Source organism: Hyalella azteca, unplaced genomic scaffold, assembly GCF_000764305.2.
Source record: "Hyalella azteca isolate HAZT.00-mixed unplaced genomic scaffold, Hazt_2.0.2 contig11282, whole genome shotgun sequence".
In the NCBI taxonomy this organism is placed as follows: domain Eukaryota; kingdom Metazoa; phylum Arthropoda; class Malacostraca; order Amphipoda; family Hyalellidae; genus Hyalella; species Hyalella azteca.
The window spans coordinates 88,758-96,397 of NW_025941283.1; the positions used below are offsets into that span (position 1 = coordinate 88,758).

Below are 7,640 nucleotides of genomic sequence, written 5' to 3' on the forward strand. Positions count from 1 at the left end.
AAATTCGAAATCAAATAGTAAATTCTTATGCGAATATTAAATTTTATTTCGACGTGGTCAACCTTCCACGTTTCTTCTAACATGAATTGGAAGATTAAGGAGAAATTTCATCTTTCTAGCACACTCGACAGCACAGCTAACCAGTAGAGATAGATAGTCGTCATCTATAGTAACCACGTCGTAGCGTCATCTATAGACGCTACAAGTCACCGAGCATCTTTGCGATTGCAAACATCGAATTAACTGATCCGTTGGTGTATAATAGATCCCGTCCCCTTCAATTATTAGGACGTCTTAGTCCTAGGCGTAGGCTATAGTCATATAAAAAATTATAATATGTATATTCCAAAGGTTTTAGGACAGTGTAGATTCGGAAACTTCTAATCGTATAATCTGGCGATTGCATCCGTTTCAATGTTTGAAATATGCCTTATTTCGGTGAAGATGTCGACGGTACCATCGTGCACCATCGCAACAGCCCGCAGGAATAATTTGAACCTTTTTGCTTACTGAGCTTGTCGCGCAAATCGTGCGCACGTAGTTCAGCTAAATGTGCATCGAAAGCAGCTCGTATTGTAGAGTGACTAAGTAATTGTGTGTAGTCTACAATGGCGGGACCTCATTTACGAGAAGTTGTAGCAACGACATCGCGGGCATTCTTTAATAGATTTCCGACGTGTCGCGGTCATAGACATTTCCACCAGCTGGCTAATTCAGTATTGGGAAGAAGCGATCTCGCTGGCATCTACAATGCTCCACATAAAGTGAGGTTCCAGGTAGCTTAACAGCCATTAGATAAATATACTTGAAAAAACTTCAGCGCTCAACCCGATGCTGAATGGATTACTCGTATAATCTAGAAAAATCTTACTCCGACCTTTCACATTTCAAGGATAAAGAATAGAACGAAGACAATTTAAGTGATGTTTATTTCGTATTAAGCCTTCCTTGCCAGTGTGCATACTCGTTGACGTACGTTGACCATCATCACTGTCTTAGAGTTTCCTCCCAGTGCCGGCTGCAACGGTGTGTTATTAAACTTCGACTTGCGATACGGCACGGGACTTTGCTGTTCTGTGAGTCAGGAAATTCATAGCATTACATCTATATAGGATAATTCAAGTATATACAATATGCATGCATTCACCGACGTAAATTACACAGTGCATTATCCAAAAATAAATGCATCTTAGCCATCATGTGTATCATAAAGATCCGGCTTGGCCTGGCAAACGGACGTGTCACTTCTACGCGTCCGCCTAGTAGAAGTTGCTGGCTACAACACGCAAACTACTCACCACCACCAACTGGTGGTGGTGAGGCGTGACGTAAACTCCACCACCACCACCACCTCACCTGCTCCTGCTGCATTGCTGCCGTGGCTGCCGCGACTGACGCGGCCTGGGCCGCAGCCTGACCCGCCTAAAAATACAACACAAAATGACAGTTTCAAGCAACGGATCTATAGGGAGGATTATCAGAGAATTATCGAAACCAAGTATTTCAACGAAACCAATAAATCTCACCGACAGGCTTGACATTGAGATGCCAAAATACAAGTGAAAGGGAAAGGTAGAGTAATTGTCATAAGACCTGCCCCGAAGTAGAGAATTATAGCAGTTCAGCAAGTTCCAGTTCGTGCGGTGGCCAGGATATGAAGAGGGATGTATGAGCGGTGAGGGATGGCCAGGTGAGGGATGGCCAGGTGAGGGATGGCCATTCGACTATTGTGTCTTCCTCATACTTCCATGTGGATACTTACGCCGTGGTGACCTGCCTGCGCACGGGGAGGTATGAGAGGTAATAACTTACCTTACTCAGCTGACCGAATGACATCAAATTAAATCTTTATAAGCAGTAGAGGCTTTAACCACCCACCAGTCACCACACGAAAGGTTGCGAGGCACAAGATATAAAAAATTATTAAATGACTCGACAAGATCAGAAGAAAATTGAAACGAAAATTCCTCAACTTACGCTCGTTTGTATGGAGAGCTGGAGGATGGGGAGGAGGAGGAGAAAGAAGAGGGGGCGTAACAGTAAAAAGTATAAAAAATTCTTTATTTGATATGAAAAATTAAATTTAGTAACTATTTATATATAAGTTACTTAATGATGAATTTGCATGTGCAAATCATAATTGCATTTAATTTGCGTTCTGAAATCGCATGGGTCACATATAAAAAATTCTTTATGAGCCTCCTGGCTCTCCGGGTGGCCGCGTGGTGACTTCCGTATTACACCATCACCCTGGCCACCCGGGAGCTGGAGGCGCTTCGGCGCCCTCCTCTTCTTCTCCACCGGCGCCTCCTCCTCCACCGGCGCCTCCTCCCCCACCTGCGCCTCCTCCTGTCTATCTTCTTCTGGGGATATTACGATAATCTCCGGAATCTGAGAGTAGAGCAGGTTTCAATTAGAGCAAAATCAAATCAGGACAAATCAGTCACCACATCACCCGTGCCCCAGCACCACATCACCCATCACCACCCATCACAACCCCGGTGAAGCGAACAAAAGCTGCAAGAAATGAAACTGTTGACATGTCGGGCACAATCTCGAGATGAATAGCTCTGACGTTAAGGCAGGTGAAAATTAACAGATACATCTTTACAGTGGTCTCCCCAAACTTTATGAAAAAATGTCCGGTGAAGTCGACTCAAACATTTTCGAATGGTCGAAGCAAATTTACCTTATCTTTATGAAAATCAGTTAGCTTTGGATATCTGAAGGCGCATGAGTTGAATTTCGAGCATAAGACGCATTATTTAAGTATATGTTTAATTTTAGTTCGCGCTCTCGGCAACCAGAAGCCCTGATTGCGAAGCGTGTTCAAGGTCGAGCTGATGCCCATGTGTTTGCATTTTTCGTGACATTTACGAATTATTAAATAAGTGAGGTTGCCGTTTCTAGAAAGCAAAACGGGGTTTATGACATCATACGGCAGGTGCGCGCATCGACGAAGTCTACCTTTCGATCTAATTACCCTTGGACATCCTTGAACAAGTTCAAGTCTCTCACAAGAAGTGGCACGCTTTTATCTTCGGGTTTCGACAAGAACTCTAGTTCTTTTTGATATTCTGCTCTCTGCTCAGCCTTCAACCAATATTCCTTTGCTCGAGAGAGACATTGCAATCGTGTTAGTTTAACACGCCTCGCCAATCATTGCCATACTCTGGTTCTGAAGCAGAGGGTATCTGCTCTGTATTTCTACTCCTGCGTCAAGTTGTTGCAAAGAATCTTAGCCCAACATGAGTCAGACATTTTGTTCCATCACAGCCGCAAATTACGCCAGTTGTATGGCAATGAAGTTTTCCTCACTGCCAGCCAAAGCTCCATACATAATATTTCCAAGTATGCATTGAGCACGAGCGAAGAAACTTTACTTAATAGAGGACTCAACTTTTGCTTAAGGAAGAAAAGTAATACCATCACTCGCCAGATATCAAATGGAAAAACTTTTTATGCGAATTCTGGAATCCAAGCAACAAAATAAAATCACCATAAACAACGTTGATCGCCTAAAAACGAAATTGAAGCATTTTGGCATACGCCGCAATCCGGACAGAACCAAAGACCCACTGTCTGATGATGAGAAAAAAACATTACAAGATCTCAAGACCAACGACCAGATTACCATCCAGAGGCCCGACAAGGGTGGAGGTGTTGTAATATTAGACAGAGCAGTCTATATGCAAAAATTATCAGAGCTTTTGAGCGATCCTACCAAATTTCGTTAATGTAGTACTAACCAAACGCAAAAAGTTAAAGATGAGATTAACAACATTGCCAATAACCTGAAGCAAAATCACGCATCGTGGTACAGGAAAAGCAAGCGGACTGATGATTTCAACAACGGACATCTCTACGGGCTGCCAAAAATTCATAAAAATGTAGAAGATCCACCATTACGACCAGTAATAAGCATGTCCGGCACAGTCGCGCATGAAATATCTCGGATAATAAATAAGCTTAATCGGCCTTTCATCAACGATTCATTCATCCTAAAAAATGCTGATCAGTTACTTCTAGAAACTCTAGTCCTACGTCCGGGCAATCAATTGGTTTCCCTGGATGTGGAGAGCCTGTTCACGAATGTTCCCGTTGGGCCAACTATCGATATTATCATGGAACGTTGTTACGACCATCCTGAACTGCCATGTCCGGATCTACCGGCTGCTACCTTGCGTGAATTGCTACACATCTGCACGACCAAAACTCCGTTTGAATTCAATAATCAAACCTACACGCAACTTGATGGAGTAAGCATGGGATCCCCACTCGGCCCAACCTTTGCAGACTTTTATATGTCCAATTTGTAAACTAAATTACTGAATGAAAATACAGCCTCCAACCCGCTATTTTACAGACGTTATGTGGATGATATAATAGGCATCCTTGAAAACAAGACTCATCTGAATTGGTTCAAAATACCCCTGCACCGCAACTCTGTTCTCAAATTTACCCACGAAGCACCGTCCAACAACCAATTTCATATCTTGGATATCAATTTCAGTATTCAAGACAATGGAAACCTATCCACAGCAGTCTACATCAAACCTACTGACAAGGGTATCTACTCCAGTTTTCAATCCTGTTCACCTCTAAACTATAAAAAGTCGGTCGTGAAAACCCTTGTCAATAGGGCATTGAAATATTCATCCGACTGACCATCGTTTCATTCGGAAATTCAGAGAATTAAACAAGTTTTTGCTAACTGTAACTATCCCCAAGCCATAGTGGAACGAACCGTCAATGACACCATCGCAGAGTATCAATGAACTAGTAGCGACGACATGAATAAATCAGAAAAAAATTATTTTGTAGAATTTACCAACCTTTCGACTTTCAAGCAAGACCAGAAATTACTGCGAAATATTAAAAAGATCATGTCAAGTCCACAGATGATCACAAATCAGTCTCGGTAACTGGATTCTACAGATCTATTAAACTTTCATCTGCATTCTTTACAAGACCCCGGAAAACCAGTTCCACAATGACTCGTGTTGTGTATCGTTTCGTATGCCCTATTGATGGCTGTAATGCCTCATATCTCGGATACACCACTTGTACTTTGGAACGAAGAAGTAAACAGCACCGTTATAGTAGCAGCAGTATCCACAAGCACTTCGTTGAAGACCATAACAGCCCTGTTCCCAACAACATATCCGACTGCTTCTCTGTAATTCATTCTTTTTCTGAAGTATTAGACCTTAGATGTCAGTCATGAAAAGATCTGGTCAAATGAAACGATATTAGATCTTCTGTGAACAAGGCTCGAAAAGGAAAAGAATCGGCGACAGGCCACATCAGGCCTACAGCCACAGCCCTACACTTCAGCGCCGAGATCAATATGTTATGTTATGTTAAACGTGACGTGACGGAGCCGAGCCAGTTCTGATAATAGTAAATACCTGTCGAGCAAATTAACGTACTGGCAAAAACTATGGTACGGTACACCATGTACATATAAAACCTGCCACAAAAATTTCTCGGCAGTTGATCCTAATTTAAAAGTCCAGAAGATGCCCCAAGACGCTTTGCCAAGAAGAGATTAATGATACATTCTCTTGTAAACAATGCAGCACGGTTCATCTCAGAGGTTCAGGGCGATTAGCGATGTGAGTAAACAGCTTTCACTGTTTACAAACATTGAATCTGCGTTCAAATGAGGAGTGCTCATAAGGCGAATATGTGTGAAACACAATTGATCAAAATTGCATGAAATTATGGACAAAACTTGTTGGTATTGAAACAGAGAATTGATGATTTTTATGATTAATTATTTCGCGAAAGGAATTGTGTGAAACACAATTGATCAAAATTGCATGAAATTATGGACAAAACTTGTTAGTATTGAAACAGAGAATGGATGATTTTCTATAATTAATTATATCGCGAATAGAACGCTTCATAGAATAGAATAGAAGTGTCGGTGTTGAAGAAATAGGCCCATGGTCTGTTGCCGATTCTTGAACTTTTCGTGACTTGATTCACAAGGGATCCGGCTTTTGGAACCCGATCTTAACATAGCTGACGATTGATTGAGATAGCTGCTGGACTTATTGCCTGGTCCGAAATTTGCTAGGCATTTTAAGACTGAACATATGCTCCTGCATAGCTTCGTCTAGTCTGTTTTTAATACGTTTTTCTTAGCTCGCTTTCGTGTCTGTCTGTTTGTGATGATCAAATCTTGCAATCGATATTTCACCAACTTTCCCGCTAGCTAGCGCTCTGAAACTTTTAGGGAAGCTCAGCTCTCGATGACAATACAATAATCAATAATTTGTTGCACGTTTCCAGACGTATTTATTCAATAACCGAACCTTTCTCTATTACAGCCACGCACCCAGATAAATACGGGAACAACAATGTATCCCCTCGAATACTATTTTCTTCAGGACTTTGAAAAGAATTTTCTTTTGTGCATTTGCGTGGCCAACTGAAATGAAATGAATATTATGTAGGATGGTNCAGAACGTCAACAGAAGAGATATAATCCGTTACATTGCAACACAGAACGTCAACAGAAGAGATATAATCCGTTACATTGCAACACAGAACGTCAACAGAAGAGATATAATCCGTTACATTGCAACACAGAACGTCAACAGAAGAGATATAATCCGTTACATTGCAACACAGAACGTCAACAGAAGAGATATAATCCGTTACAATGCAACACAGAACGCCAACAGAAGAGATATAATCCGTTACAATGCAACACAGAACAACAGAAGATGCCGCTACACTGCAGACATGGCGCTCACTTGTAGATGGTGAAGATAGCGAGGACGGCGTTGCGCCTGACGTAAGAGTGTCGGTGCTCGAGGCACGTGCGGATGGTTGGCATGAGAGGCTCAAGCAACTCAGGCTCCTTCAGCTTACACAAGAAGCGCAGCGTCGACCCACGGATGAATTCGTTTGGATGAGATAAATCCTGAAAAACAAAACTTAGATCAAATTCAAGGGCATTCAGAATAGTCCAAAGTTAAGATAAATAATAGCAGATGTAATGACGATTTAGAATTCCATCCGGAATGATGGCTGGACTTCCCAAAGCTGTACCCCCAAAAACAGAACCCGCAGCCTGTGACGGTTGAAGTTTCTGCTTCTTCGTGAAGACGGCATCCACGTACACAAGCGATGTGGATCAGGTTCATGCAAGACGGGGGAGTAAGAACAGGAGTGAGGTGGGCGAAATGGCGGGGCAAAGAATCAGCCACTTCAACAGGACTTTCCAACAATTGCGAGACCAAGAAGTCTAATGGAAAAAAAGGAAGTAGAGATGCTCGGCGTAATGAAGAAGATCTCCAAGCAGATGGGCTGGAGGGCGCTCTACAATACAGTTGTAAGATGCAAGAGATCTGCTTGACTGAACCTGAGCGTTCTGGGCAAGCGAGTATGGCTTCTTTGATGGCAAACGAGGCGTCTATCTCGCAGCCTCCGCGTTGCCGGTGAAATCTTTCCCGTTGCCGGTGAAATCACAACCCTTGTTGACGGCGAAATCTTTCCGAAGTTGAGACAAGCTAAGCCTGTCAGTAGCAAGGGGACGGAACTGCCGATTTTACGAGATGGCGCAAATTAAATTAGAAGCAATTTCAAGGTTTACTAACCCTAAGAGTCAGCTATAACAAGAAAAG

The 7,640-nt window shown here is 42.5% G+C and overlaps 1 long non-coding RNA gene across 1 annotated transcript; it reads right to left on the minus strand.

Annotated features, from left to right (window-relative positions):
• Positions 1-934: 934 nt before the first annotated feature.
• On the minus strand, positions 935-2,086 carry LOC125178602. The gene is made up of 3 exons (XR_007156962.1): positions 1,978-2,086; positions 1,357-1,422; positions 935-1,074 (listed from the first exon to the last, which is right to left on the minus strand). It is a non-coding gene; the product is annotated as an uncharacterized LOC125178602 (long non-coding RNA).
• Positions 2,087-7,640: the final 5,554 nt, after the last annotated feature.